The sequence below is a fragment of the Cryptomeria japonica genome, chromosome 6 (genome assembly GCF_030272615.1).
Source record: "Cryptomeria japonica chromosome 6, Sugi_1.0, whole genome shotgun sequence".
Classification (NCBI taxonomy): Eukaryota; Viridiplantae; Streptophyta; class Pinopsida; order Cupressales; family Cupressaceae; genus Cryptomeria; species Cryptomeria japonica.
Window position 1 is genome coordinate 537567593 of NC_081410.1, and position 16458 is coordinate 537584050.

Consider the following 16458-nt stretch of genomic DNA (forward strand, 5'->3'; position numbering starts at 1 on the left):
TCACCATTAATGAAGGAGCCACAAATCATGGGATTGCGTTTGACTGATTGTAGCTCGAGGAAGAAGGAATGATAGAGGAAGATTAGGGAGCCATTGGCACCTGAATCAAGGCAAAGGAAATCTGATTTAGGACGTTCTCATAAAGGAAACTTCAAGAACACTTTATGTGTCATCTGACTTCATGATAGAAGATCCGATTCGTGATTGCCACTTCAAGAAAAAGATGCATTGGATAATGAAAACCGTGTGCAAGTGCAGTCTTCAAGTACATGTGATTGATCCAAGATAGGTGGGATTGGATCTCATGAAGATTGTGTCGAAAAGAGAAAATGCTAACCGCTTAGGTTTTTGAATTGCATTTTGGCGAGAAAATAGGTATAAGTAATGAGAGCTTTGGATAGAATAAGTTGTTGATGCTGTGAAGATTGAGCAGAGAAGAGAAGTGAGAGCGAGCAAGGAGAAAACTTGAGAAGGTGTTTTGAGTAAGTTGTAGTGTGATTCTGCAAGCAAACTGGTGAGAGGATTCTATCGGTAGTATCGTAGTCTGACAGTTGAGCCTAATTGGTAAGGGTTGGCAAAGCAGGCAGCATCCTGGTGTGACACAGTGTGTTGAGAGACTATGTGTGAAAGGGGGAGAAAGATAACATAGAGTTATTTGATTCAAGAGTTACAAAATTCATTTGCAACTAGAAGCCTTAATTGTATTCAAATAGTATTTCAATATACATCGCCAAGTTGAAGCTTGGTGCAGGGAAAGGTGCTCCTTGGGTTGGTGCCCTAAAAGTGCAGGGGTTGGTGCTCCTTATGTTGGTGCCTAAAATCTTTGTAAATCTATGTTTTACCTGTGAGGCTGTATTGGAGCAATAGTCTTCAATAACTTTTCTCACCAAAGTTTTTCCCATATTGGGTTTTCCTCGTAAATTTGGTGTTGTGAGTTACTTGTGTGTGTATGGTCTCTTTGGCTTTCTTTCTTGTATTACCAATTTGACTGTTTAAGTGATTAAATAAATAACTGATATTCTCAAGTTAGATCACAAAAGGAAAAACTTAAGAACCACTGATTCACCCCCCCTCTAAGTGGTACTCTGTGTTCAACAATTTGTATCAGAGCAAGGTTCCCAGTTATCTTTAAACCTTGGGTAGATTCTGGACTTTGAGCACAATGGCAAGAAGTAAGTCTGCTTCCTCAAAAGCCCCCATGTTTGATGGATCCAACTATGCCTTTTGGAGTAGAACAATGGAGACCTATATTTCATCCCTTGGTTTTGATGTGTGGATTTTAGCCAAGAATGGGTATATCATTCCTAATACTCCTCCCACTGATCCGGATGCAAAAAAGGAGTATGAGAATAATGCAAAGGCAAAACATACTATATTGAGTGGACTGTCCGATAATGAATTTGTCAAAGTCATGCACTGTATTTCAGCAAAGGAGACATGGGACAAATTGTAGAGATTGTTTGAGGGAGATGCAAAAGTCAAAGAAGCCAAGCTGCAAACACTAAGGGGTCAACTTGAAAGCATCAAAATGAAAGACGATGAAAAGATTGCAGACTATCTTCACAGATTTGATGAAACTGTGAATACCATTAGAGGACTCGAAGAAGAGATTGCAGATGAGATTCTTGTCAAAAAGATACTTACATCTCTCACTCCCAAATATGATGCTAAGGTGTCAACCATTGAAGAAGCCAAGGATCTGAAGACTTTTACAATGGATGAGCTATTTGGCTCTCTAATAGCCTATGAGATGAGAACAACCGGTGATACTTCCTCAAGGAAAGAAGCAACATTCAACATCACCAAAAAGGGCAAAGAAGTTGTCACTCACAAAGAATCCAGTGAAGATTCTGATGAAGAAGTAGCAAAATTTGTCAGGAAGCTCAAAAGAGGATTTGATCGATATAGAGGAAAGCTACCTCTTAAGTGCTTCAACTGTGGAAAGGTAGGACACTTCACTGCAAACTGTCCTCACAAAGAAACTGGTGGAGATGAGTCAAGAGAGTTCAGAAGATCTGCCTGCAAAGATAGTGAAAGGAATGACTACCGACGGGGAAGAAGAGGCTACCAAAACCAGAACAACTTATATACCTTTGAGGAGGACACAACAGATGATGAAAATGTATTAGAAGATGATGACCATGAGAACAACAGAAAAGTCAACCTCTTCATGGCACTTGACAAACTGGTTGATGAAGATGAGGAAGAAGAGGATGTTGAGGCTGAAGTGGATTTGGAGAGCGAACTTATAAGTGCTCTTGAATAATTGAGTAAAACAAGAAGAAAACTCAAGAGAGTTAAGCTTGCTGCAGTAAATGAACAAAATATGTTGAAACAATCTCTAGAAGCATCCAGTCAAGTCATATCTGACTTGAAGCTGCAACTGGAAGAAACTAAGAGGATTAGTGAAGCTACAACCTTTGATATGATAAATAAAGAAAATGAGCATCAAGAATTGGAAGCTAAAATAATAAGGCTCAGAAAGGAGCTTGAAGAAAGAAAGGAAGAAATAAAAATAAGGAGCAAGTATGAAGGCAACACTGAGGCCTTAGATAAAATGTTGAGAATACAAAAGCAATCCAAAGACACCGGTGACTTAGGTTTGGAAGAAGGTCAAAGTTTAACCCACAAAGATAAATCTGACAAACAAATAATGTTCACCTCTTCAATTGAAGGTGAAGAAAAGAAGACATTCACTACAGGCAAGGATACTGAAAAAAATAAATATGCAGATGTTGTTGGAAATCATCACTCAAACCGGTATACAGAAATGAATCGGAGGCCACACTTCTTGCACAAAAATGCAGATCTAAGGAGAGAAGCCAGAATTGATCATGAAGGATTCAACAGATTCAACAACATGAAGGGAAAACCCTCCATGAGGCAGTTCCATTCAGGACCAAGATAACTTAACTGATATGTTTCAAAATTTCATGGTTACTGTTACCGGTGCAACAAATTTGGACACAAAATAGCTGACTGTAGATTAAACAATAAGATTTCTATGAATTATGGAATTAGAAATCCATTTAACACTCTCTGAGATATGAATGTTGTCTGCTATCAGTGCAATGGATATGGTCATAAGAGTTTTGATTGTAGGAAGAATAAACCTACACCTTACAATAATGTTAAGGACGTTCCCTTTAATAAAAATGTAAAATGCTATAACTGTCAAGAATTTGGACACATAGCGAAGTTATGCAAAAACAAGAAGATCAAGCAAATGAAGGAAAATCCAGATCAAGGGCTAGTAACTGAACCTGAGATCAATATAGCAACAGATAAGAAGAAGGAAATCTAATCGGTTTGGGTTGAGAAAGAAAAGGAACAAGCAGAATCAAGTCTCTTAGTACAGACAACCTTGCATGCTGAAAGAAAAAATCTATGGGTGGTAGATAGTGATTGCTCAAACCATATGACTGGTGAGAAAAATGAATTCATCAAACTTGAAGACTGGAATGGTGGATCAGTAAGGTTTGGAGACAACTCCTCCATCAAAATAAAGGGAAAAGGAACTCTAAGCATTGATGGAAAACTTAAGGCACAAGATGTATATTATGTGGAAGGCCTCAAGCATAATCTATTGAGTGTGAGTTAGATGTGTGACAAAGGTTACAAATTCACCTTTGACTCAACTGGTTGTCAGATAAAGAAAGACAATACCGGTAAAGTTGTGGTAGAAGGAAAGAGAACTGATGGAAATGTTTATAATCTGAAGGAATGCTACGACTCCCAATGTATGTTAGGTCAAGTAGATGAAAGTTGGTTGTGGCACAAAAGATTGCGTCATATCAACTTTGATAACTTAGTTGCAGTAAGCAAAAAGGGATGTGTGAGGAATATTCCACCCATCATCAAACCGGTAAACACATTTTGTGATGAATGTGTAAAAGATAAACAAACAAAAGTGAGTTTCAGGACAAAGGAGCACAATACCTCAAAACCACTTGAAATTGTGCATACAAATCTGTCTGGTCCAACTCGAACAAGAGCACTTGCCGGTAAAAGCTACTTTATGCTCTTAATTGATGACTACTCAAGGATGACATGGGTCACCTTTCTGCAAGATAAACCACAAGCATTTGAAAGATTCAAGATCTTTAGGAAAATGGTGGAAAATGAAAGTGGGTACAGATTAAAATGTCTAAGATTAGATAGGGGTGGAGAGTTCGTATTAAATGAATTTGAAGATTACTGTGAAAAACATGGGATTAGAAGGCAATACTTTGCTCCTAGAACACTATAACAAAATGGTGTGGTAGAAAAGAAGAACAGGACAATCAAGGAGATGGCCATAACCATGTTAAATGAGGCCAGTTTGCTGGATACATATTGGAAAGAAGTTGTTCACACTGTTGCATATACTTTGAACTGGGTTCAATTAAGAACAAACAACAAAATGACACCTTATGAGTTATGGTATGACCGGAAGCCATCAGTCAAATACTTCAAAGTATTTGAAAGCAAGAGCTTCATCAAGAAAGATGTGGATGGTTTAGGAAGTTTTGACTCTAGGAGTGATGAAGGAATATTTCTTGGTTACTCATCTAACAACAAAGCCTACAAATGCTACAATAAAAGGCTAAGAAGGGTCATTGAGTTTGTGCATGTAAAAGTTGATGAAGATATGCACAGAGGATGTCAACCACAAGTTAACTGGTATGATGACTTCGGTGATGAATATTGTGAAGCTTAGACAGATACTAAACCAGAGGTAGCATCCAAGAAGTTTCCCAACTGGTATGTGCAGTTGAATCACCCGAAAGAACAAATTTTGGGAAATAAGAGTGATGGTGTACAGACTAGAAGAAGACTTGCTCCAAATGATGAACAAGTCAACCTATGCCTCATGATTGAAGTTGAACCCCAAACTTTCAATGAGGCTAGCAAGAGACAAGAATTGATGGATGCCATGGAAGAAGAACTACACCAGATTGAGAAGAACAAGACTTGGGAATTAGTCCCTAGACCAGAAGACAAAAACATCATTGGCACAAAGTGGGTCTACTGGAACAAGATGAATGAAGGTAAGATTGTGAGGCATAAAGCTAGATTAGTGTGCAAAGGATACTCTCAAGTAGAGGGGATTGACTTTGAAGAAACATTTGCACTGGTGGCTAGATTAGAAGCAATTAGGATGTTTCTAGCTTACTCTGCCTACACGGGGTATAACGTATATCAAATGGATGTAAAATCTGCTTTTCTAAATGAAAATTTAGAAGAATAAGTATACATGGAGCAACTGGAAGGATTTTTGCTGCATGATGATGGGACATTTGTGTGTCGGTTAAAGAAGGCTCTATATGGTTTAAAGCAAGCTCCCAAAGCATGGTACCCAAGATTAGATCAGTATCTGAAGGAGTAGGGATTCAAAAAGGGGAGTGATAACAACAATCTGAACATAAGGAAAGATGGGAATCACATGATTATTGTCGTTGTTTATGTAGATGACATCATCTTTGGAGGCAACAAGGATACTCTCTGCAAAGAGTTTGCTGATCAGATGTAGTTAGAATTTTAGATGTCAATGCTTGGTGAATTGACTTTTCCTTGGCTTGCAAATATTATAAAAAGATAAAGGAATCTTTATCTCACAAGCCAAGTATGCAAAGGAGATGTTGAAGAAATTCCAACTGGAATATTACAAACCGGTAAGTACCCCCATGATGAATCACCAATAGTGGATCAGACTCTGTACAGATCCATGATAGGCAGTCTATTGTATCTAAGTGCTTGAAGACCGGATATAGTTCAGGCAGTATGCATGGTAGCCAGATTTCAAGCTGCACCAAAGGAGTCACACACGAATGTTGTTAGCAGAATTTTTAGGTGCTTACAAGGAAATCTCAGCTATGGTTTGTGGTATCCTAAACAAGGAGATTTTATCTTGGAAGCATACACTAATGCTGATTGGGCAGGATGCATTGATGATAGAAAGAGCACAATGGTGGTGCATTCTTTCTAAGTGACTGGTAGGTCTCTTGGCATAGCAAGAAGCATGACTCAATCTCCTTATTTGCTGTTGAAGCTGAGTACATTGCTACTGCTACATGCTGCTCTCAGGTGCTTTGGATGAAGCAGACTCTCAAAGATATATAGGTGGACATCACTAAACCTATTCTCATCTGGTGTGACAATTTGAGTGCAATAAACATAGCAAAGAGTTCGGTCATGCATTCCATAAAAAAACATATTGCTATCAAATATCACTTTCTCTGAGAGAAGGTTGAAGGGCAGGAGGTAAGGATGGACTATGTTCCTACTGGTGAACAAGTAGCAGACATTTTCACCAAACCATTATTGGTAAGCTCTTTTGAGTACCTCTGACACAAGTTGGGAGTTGTGTCATCTTCTTAGGAAGGCCTTATGTGGCTTAGGGGGAGCTAATAGTGGCTTAGGGGGAGCTTGGTATGGGTCAAAGGGGGAGTGCGCAAGTACCCTTTGTCATTGTGTCAAAGGGGGAGAAATGTACCGATATGGAGTAGACTATGAGAAGTTGACATTAATGCCAAAGGGGGAGATTGTTGGCATTTTGACACTAAGTTGTCATTGATGTCAACCGGCATGATGGAGATTGAGCATAAAGGATAAAAGTACAAACTAGTCTGAAGGATGGTTGCTTGTTTATGATGAAGAGGCAGAATGTTAAAAGTTGTCTCAAACCACCGGAGGTGAAGATGTGAAACCGGTACATGATGCTCTATCGTTTAACAAAAGAAGAACACTCTACTGGCAAAGGGATATACCGGTATGTGTTTTCTGGACTGACTACATGTTGTTGGGCCATGTCTTTATCAGTATGATGCCATGTGGAGTAGAGGTGGCAAGTGTGTTGTGGTTGGTGAAGCCTCATCGACAGGATCGATGAAATAGTTAATCGCCATTAATGAAGGAGCCACAAATCATGAGATTTCGTCTAACTGATTGCGGATCGAGGAAGAAGGAATGATAGAGGAAGATTAGGGAGTCGTTGGCACCTGGATCAAGGAAAAGGAAATCTGATTTAGGACATTCTCATAAAGGAAACTTCGGGAACACTTTATGTGTCGTTTGACTTCATGACAAAAGATCTGATTCGTAATTGCAACTCCAAGAAAAACATGCATTGGATAGTAAAAACCATGTGCAAGTGCAGTCTTCAAGGACAGGTGATTGATCCAAGATAGGTGGAATTGGATCGCGTGAAGATTGTGTCAAAAAGAGAAAACCCTAACCGCTCAGGTTTTTGAATTGCATTCTGGCGGGAAAATAGGTATAAGTAATGAGAGCTCTAGATGAAATAAGTTGTTGATGGTGTGAAGATTGAGCAAAGAAGAGAAGTGAGAGTGAGCAAGGATAAAAATTGAGAAGGTATTCTAAGCAAGTTGCAGTGTGAGGCTGCAATCAAACCGGTGAGAGGATTCTACCGATAGTATCATAGTCTGACAGTTGAGCCTAATTGGTAAGGGTTGGTAGAGTAGGCAACATCCTAGTGTGACACAGTGTGTGAAAGGGAGAGAAAGATAATAGAGAGTTATTTGATTCAAGGGTTGTAGAATTCATTTGAAACAAGAAGCCTTAATTGTATTCAAATAGTATTTCAATATACATGGTTAAGTTGAAGCTTGGTGCAGGGGTTGGTGCCTAAAATCTTTGTAAATCTGTGTTTTACCTATGAGGTTAGATTGGAGTAGTAGTCTTCAACAACTTTTCTCACCGATATTTTTCCCATATTGGGTTTTCCTCGTAAATTTGGTGTTGTGAGTTACTTGTGTGTGTATGGTCTCTTTGGCTTTCTTTCTCATATTACTGGTTTGAATGTTTAAGTGATTAAGTAAATAACTGATATTCTCAAGTTAGATCACAAAAGGAAAATCTTAAGAACCACTGATTCACCCCCCCTCTCAGTGGTACTCTATGTTCAACACCCATCTCATTATCAATTTAGGCATTGTTATTATAGGCATATCCATTCCAGCATATCATTTGAGCATTGTTATTATAGGCAATTGCATCTTAGATCTAGTTTAATTTGATCATTTTTTAGCATAATTATTGAATCATTGAGCTTAATCAATCTCTTTTCTAGCTTAATTACATCATCATCATAGCTTAATCATGCATATCATTTTCTTAATTAGTCTCTTGGATCAATCTAGCATAATCAATCTCATCTTTGCATATCATTATCATTTCAAATCCTCCGTCTAGGTGTAGTCAAGTAACTGGGTTTGCTTATGCAGATCTGTGAGAAAATCCATACTCTCATCTCTTAGGAGGTGATAGGTCGCTTTGTCATGGTTCATCTTTGTTTGTTTATTATTTGCTAACCATGCTTGCAATGATCTATTGAGTGTTTTGTGTTGCAGCTGCAGGTATCACACTTCACATGCACAATGTTTTGGCGCCCACCATGGGGCCGAGAATCTCATTTTTGGCCTCTCAAGCATCCTCAAATCTTCATTTATGGTCGAGTCTGAATTAGAATCTCGTATGAGTTCCTTTTTAGCCTTGTACGAGCTCCTTTGTGCACCTAGACGATAATTCTTTCTTACTCTTACCAGCTTTTAAGGATACTAAATTGTCGTATGAGCTCCATTTTGCACTTGTACGGTCATAAAAGGATACTCATACAATTAGGTAAATAGTGTCGTATGAAATTCTTCTCCTGTGTTTTCAAAGCAGATTACATTTTAGGGTTTTCATGCTTCAATTTGACTATTACTAATGCTAACCCTGGTCTGTTTGTGATTTTTTCGGCAGCCTAACTGGTTTTTGCAGGATGATTGTTGAAGATTACGCTTGTCAAAGCTTCATTTCATCCAAACATCATGACTACTAATGCATCTATTTTGCAGGTTGCCTAAGAGGACTCAACCAAACTTTATGTCTTCTTTAAATTTTCTAGGCACACTTGTTTTTGCTAAAGGGAATGAACAAACATGTATTATGTGTTTTGATGATAGGTGAGTATGCTCTCACCTTTCTTAGGTGATCAAAAAGCTAGACTCATATTTTTCTTTCAATAGTGCATATCTTTAGCGAGCCTGCCCTCCCGAGGAGCTAATAACTCTAAGCCATTAAGGTCGGTGAGAGGGGAACGACCCAAGTAGGAACGACTAACTCCAAGTACTCCAACCACTATAAAATAAATGTGATTTGATGAAAATCAGTTCAACGACAGTGCTCAAGAATAGCTCTCCTCCATACCTTCGGGTATATCAAACCTTGGTTTTCAAGGCTAGGAGACCTCTTAATTGAGTTTATACCCCGATGCGTCAAAGAGATCCCTTACTAGTTCCGGTTAAATTAGAAGGTACCTGTGCACCTCCAAAAGGGTGATAATCTTTGTGCAAGAGAGATAGTAACTCTCCCAACACACTTGCAATATCATGCCCCCATTAGCATTTGGAGTCGGATAATACAGCATTGAGAATCCATTGCATGAGATTCAGCGGCCGTATACTGATTAGCTATTGGGTGTGTACCTAAGTTTGCAAGCAAAGGTTTTCTCTCTCAGCCAACTTCCTTAGGTAGCGTAATGTGCTTGAGGTCACTTATCATATCGCGTGTTTTCTATGTCTTCATCCCTGAAACAAGAAAATCAGACATCTAAAACTAGAAAACAGAAGCAAAACATCAAACTTCAATGATCAAAAGTTTGTCCAAACAACATTTTTTACCTCTATTCTGTCTTGAGTTGTATGAGCTTTTGTTTTGTCGTACGAGCCTTCTTGTTTGTCATATGGGTTAGAAAGTTTTATCGTACGAGCCTTCTTGTTTGTCATATGGTTTAGAAAGTTTTATCATTTTGCTCAGTGGGAATTGTTGTACAAGCTTGTGCTTTGTCATATGAGATTCTTGATTTGTCATATGGGCATGTATGTATTGTTGTTGGAAGCTACTTAAACTGTCGTATCAATTTTTGTCTTTGTTGGTCTAGAGTTGTCTTCTTGCACATCTTTTTCAGGTCTATCGTATTTGCTTGGTCAGTTTACAGTAAGCATAAACACCTGTTATCTGTCATTTTATGCTTGGATTGTCTTATTGGTTTACTTGGTGAAGTTATCATATGTCAAATCGGACTCTAGAAATAGACAACTCAAGATTTTCAAGTATTTGCATTCAACAAGTTCAAGATCTAAACATCTCAAAGTGCATCATCACCCTCTTTGATAAACTGATCAGTCACAAACATAGTTTCTCATCAGGATCTATCATCCTTTATCACGAAACTACAACGTTTGGTCAGGACAACCTTGTCTTGCATTGTAGGATATATCATTCGTATTGGACTTGGTTTTTATGAAAATAATCATCATTGCACTCCAAAACCAAAGATCGAAAAAACTTGTAAACTTTTAAATACTTGAATCACCTTTTCGTGTCATATCACTCTATCACATTTGAATTTACAGTTGATCACTTATCAAAAAAACTTTTGGACAATCAAATCCTAGCACAATATCTAACACAGGTGTATGCCCGTTTTAATCAGGGCCTAGAGATGAAAGATTGCAGAAACAAAAATAGAAACATTGGAAATAACTGAAGAGCATAGAACCATGAAACATGAAGATGATTTACAAGTTAAAGGATAAATAATAGAACATGTTAGAGACATACAAAAAGATCCCCAATTTGATAAATTTATGGAGAAAATATTGGAGGGAGACAAAGAAAAATACTTCCTAATGTTAGCAAGAATTGGTGCTACACTCCCCCAAGATTTTGATGTGAACAAATTGACACAAAAGAGAAGTTACCCTTCCCATAATAATGAACAATATGAGGATATTTTTGGTCTCAAAATGAATGACAACACAAGAACTAATGAGGAAACTTATATGTCCACACTAGTACATTCGGGCCTAATTTCCGATGGTTCATTGTCAAAAGTCCGACGACAACAAGTCGGACTTCCAAAAAATGTAGCCATCAAAAACTCATCGTCAGTCTTCCCGACGATGCCATTTGTGTTGGCAGTAAGACGATATTATCAACTCTTCTGACGACTGCTATGTTTGCTCCTCTAGCCAAAAATGTCGTTGGATTACGGTCTAAATTCCGACGCTCCCCCACTACCATGAATCGATGACTATCCCACAAGGAAGTGACGTCGGACATATAACATCCTTGTCGGATGTTTCTTTAGTTATCATCGGAATTCTGACGATTTCAGATGCAGTGGGTCAGACGGCTTGGCCGTCGGTGCATGAAAGCATTGCATGAGTTGTACTTTTAAAAATTGCATAAAACATTTTTAATTTATTTGATTCAGTGTTATTTGCAAAAAAAGATTATCAATGATGTTTCCTTTCTCCAAGAATTGTCTAGGATCTTTCTGTCAGATAATATGTAACATCCAATGACTAAATCTTTTATTTACAAATGCTTATTTTATTTTATTATCATTTGAGCATGAATTATAATTTTTATCTATACGGAAGAAGAAGATACAAGCTGAAGACTCGTGTGCAAGTAAATTTCATAAAAGAAAGCAAGCATGCATTATCTTGAATGCCATGGAAACAAGCTCATCAGTTGCCTAGAAGAGAGAAATTGGAGAAAAGAAGAGGTAAGTGTTAAATGGTGATAAATACATAGAGAGTATGCAATACAAACAAACAATGTCTGGAGTGTGTGATGTGGCATCTCTAATTTATGTCCCAAGGGACTAACTGGTTTTCGAGTTCCTGGGAAACCTATTGGGCCACGCTTGCAGGAAATCAATGTGTTCATGCAAGGACCACCTTTTTTCTATTATGAGAATGATGGTTTTGCACCGAAGGATATTTGGAAGGCAATATCCAAAAATTTCTATAGTGTGGAACCAGAGTTGGTGGACTCAAAGTACTTTTCAGCTTCCAGAAGACCAAGAGGTTATGTACACAATCTCCCAATAGAAGGGTGATTTCAAGCATTACCTCTCCCCCCCATGACTATTCAGGAAGTACTTCCTCAGACAAAGGACTATTGGCCTCCATGGGATCAAAGAAAAAAATTGAAGCATAGACTCTAGACGATGTGGTGGTGTCCTTCGTGAAGAACTCTGAACTATAATTGAAAATTCACAAGGGAAACTACAAGATAGTGAACAAAAATATGTTCTTCAAAAGTGCGAAGAATGGAACTTGGTTTGGGTGGGGCTAGGTTAGGTGGCTCCTCTAGAGGTTGACTAGATAGAAATTATATTAGGATTAAAAAAATATCACACTCATGGAACTTCGTGTGCGATTGATCGATTGCATTGTTTGGGTAATGCATTCCAAATAGATAGAGTTGCATACCATTTATCTATCTTGAAAGCATTTGATCTTGATGGCATTAAAGTTCTTTCTCTATTTTCTGGTGATCTCTAGAGCAGAGGTTGCTTTGCATCGACCTGGGATACATATAAGTTGTGTTGTATCTACAGAAATATGTATCCGAGATCAATGCAATGCAACCTCTGCTCCACCAATACCAGAAAATAGAGAAAGTACTTTAATTTAATGCCATCAGGATAAAATGCTTTCTAGACAAATTAATGGTATGCAACTATATCTATTTGGAATGCATTACCCAAACAACACAATCGATTAGTCGCACTCGAAGTTCCATGAGTGTGATCTTTTTCAAATCCTAATATAATTTCTATCTCGTCAACCTCTAGAGGAGCCACCTGACCTGGCCCCACCCAAACCAAGTTCCATTCTTCACACTTTTCAAGAATGCATTTCTATTCACTATCTTGCAGTTTCCCTCATCAATTTTCAATTATAGTGCAGAGTTTTTCACGAGGGACACCACCACATCGTCTAGAGTCTAGGATATTCATTTTTTTTCTTTGATCCCATGGAGGCCAATAGTCCTTTTTCTGAGGAAGTGCTTCCTGAATAGTTATGAGGGGGGGAGAGGTAATGCTTGAAATTTCCCTTCTATTGGTAGATTATGTACATAACCTCTTGGTCTTCTGGAAGCCGAAAAGTACTTCGAGTCCACCAACTCTGGTTCCATGCACTAAGAAATTTTTGGATATTGCCTTCCAAATACCCTTCAGTGCAAAAGCATCATTCTCATAATAGAAAAAAAGGGGCCCTTGCATGAACACATTGATTTCCTCCAAGCGTGGCCCAATAGGTTTCCCAGGAATTCCAAAACCGGTTAGTCCCTCCGGACATAAATTAGAGACGTCACATCACACACTCTAGACATTGTTTGATTGTATTGCATACTCTCTATGTATTTATCACCCTTTAACACTTTTGTCTTCTTTTCTACAATTGCTCTCTTCTAGGGAGCTGATGAGCTTGTTTCCATGTCATTCAAGATAATGTCTGCTTGCTTTCTTTTACGGAATTTACTTGCACATAAGTCTTCAGCTTGTATCTTCTGCTTCTGCATAAAATAAATTATAATTCATGCTCATATGATAATTAAATAAAATAAGCATTTGTAAAAAAAAAAATTAGTCATTGGATGTTACATATTATCTAACAGAAAGATCCTAGATCCAATTCTTGGAGAAAGGAAACATCATTGATAATCTTTTTTTCAAATAACACTGAATCAAATAAATTAAAAATCTTTCATGTAATTTTTAAAAGTAGAACTCATGTAATGCTTTCATGCACCGACGGCCAAGCTGTCTGACCCATAACATTATCCATAATAGAACAAATCACCATAATATTCTATTATAAAGTATCTATACAAAAATATGAAAGAACATTAAATTACCATTACAAACCAATAAACCATAAAATAGTGAAAATACAACCATAACCAAAAAAATCATAAATAGCAAGGGATAAATAAAAACTCAATAATTTCAAAATCTTGAATTCACTATACCACATTACAATCCACTAGGTATTCAACCTCTATGCCCATTGTCTGAACATATTTTAAGCTATCTCGGTGCCCGATGAGACTAGCGGTATAACTCGCATCAATCAGCAAGAAGAGAGGTCATTGACTTATTTTATCTCGATGAGTACGAAAAAATCAATGACAACACAAAATCATATTTAAAACATCTCCCCCTTTGTCATTGATGGAAACACTCATGAAACCACCAAAACACCAATATATCTCTCCCCCTTTGACATTAAAGATAAGGATGTCTCTTCATCATTGTACAAACTCCATCAATCTCTATAAAATTTCTTCCCCTATCTTCATCATCTCCCCTTTAGTGTATGAACAAAACTGAGAACCAAAATTGTGCTCCAAAAATCTTCTACTCATATACATATGTTTGTACAAAAACAAAAAAATTCTTACCCACAAAAACTAAGTAGCTTGCATGGCGGGGGGCATGATGCCCTTGCGAACGAACTTGAGTTGATACCAAGAGGTCTTCCAATCTTCTTACGTAGAGGCTAAAATATTGTATTGACTTTAAATATTCAAAAAAATATCCTCTACCTCCCTACAGTTATCTGAAACCTTCACCACAGAACCAAGCTTCTAAGAGTTTTCAAACACTCTCACCATGCTGATGAGTTGCAAGTCTACAACATCTCTCAAATGATCTAACCGTTTCTTAATTTTGTTCTTCTGATTAGTCAATCGATTTAGTCGCATGTACAAGTTTTCTATTTGAAGCCTTTTGTTTCCTTCTGCATCATTCTTCATGTCTATAGTATTGGATAGTTGTACAATTTGTGATGCTATAATATCTATGTGACCCTTAATGTCCTTAGTATATTTAGGCCTTTTCTCTCCTTATACTTCAAGGTTAATTCACAAGAGGTTTGACCTAGGAAAACCCCCATCAACAAACCTATTTTCGTCATTTTATGTGTAGGAAATTGATTCAGGAGTTATGTGTGAAGAATTTGGCAAAGTAAATGATGACAATCAAACTCAAATTTTGATGGCATGAAAAGCAGAAGACTAGGCTAGTTCACACCTCCTAGTTCCAAGAATTTTTGACAACCTTTTGATAGTAGATTCTGGGTACCATCCTAATCCAAAAAGCATTCATTTTGTCTGCATCCGACAGGTGGAGGATCTGGTCGATCCGCACCTCCTAGTCCCAACTATTCTACTTGAACACTCTGTCATAGGAGAAGAGATATGAGTTCTAGGTCTACTAAGGATATGATTACTATTAGTCATATGATAAGATAAAAGAGAAGAAACATGAACACTACTAGCTAACAAGTTGTGTAATGTTGGGTGATTCATGCTACATCATGGATTTCATTGGCTAGCTAGTTGTGTTATGCTCGGTGATCCATGATAGAGAAGATTAACAAACAAAACCATTTGTTCGCAAGGCAATCCAAAAACTCTACTACAAAATGGTTGTTGTAGTGACACAAAACACAAACAACAATAATAACCAACACTTGCAAAGGTGTAAACAACAACAATAATCACACTAGCAATCCATGCTATTCCAAGTAACCTTTAACGAATCTCAAAAAAATGATAACCATGCCCTAGGGGGCGCTATGTAACACAACACTTCTAGTTTGAGGATATAACATAAATGAATTAACACGAGAAAAAAGGAGAGCTCGTATGCCTCCTCTTAAGATGTCAACATACCTCTAGGTTGATATCTTAAGGTAGATAACAATCAAGGATAAGCACCTTCAACACCAAGAAGATACCCTTAATAAACATACATGCATTCCAAGCTAGGAAGAAACATCCTTGTACATGCCTCATTTCTATAAGAGAGGAAGAGATAGTTGTAAAAGAGATATTTTTCAACAAGTGTAAAGGGATCATTTTAAATAGGGAGGAAGAGTTATTTCCCTAAAGATGTCTACCTCCAAAAATAGAGGAGATATTTAATAAAGATATCATCTTTTAAATTAAGAAATGGGCAGGAGATTAAGAATACAAACCTTCCATATTGCTAGGAAATGGTATCCTTGATGAAGGATTGCACACTTTCTATCACTAAGGAGAAATCGTTCATAAAATACATACCATTTCAAGAAAGAAAGAGGTCCTAATCAAGGAACACACACGTCCAAGAAAGGAGAGAATTTGGATTTAGGATAATTCTATGCAAGAAAGGATATCAAGTTATAAAAGATAAAAATCAACAAAGTTAAAGTGGATCCTTAAAAAAGAGGAACAATTGACAGCTATTATTCTTTCTCCACAATGTAGAGACAAGAAGAACTAGGCTATTATGTTGCCTCCCAAGTATGATTGCACATGAAATCGTACGTAGTACCATGAATGACAACGAACCCCTAATAGGTAATTTTGTCCTAATTTTGTTTATGGTTTTTTCTTCAATTTTTCAAGGGGAGAGTAATAAAGTTGGCTTTAAGAAACTCATACAAAATTATCTCTTGTTGTGATTAAAATTTGTTGGAAAAGTCATAGATATATTAGACAATGGGGGAGGGGATGTCAACAAAGGAGGAGGATAGAAACCAAAATCTTCTTCAGAAAAATGTAATGTATATTTCTCATGAACCTCCACACTTCATTTCACAAAATGACGAAAATGTAATTAAA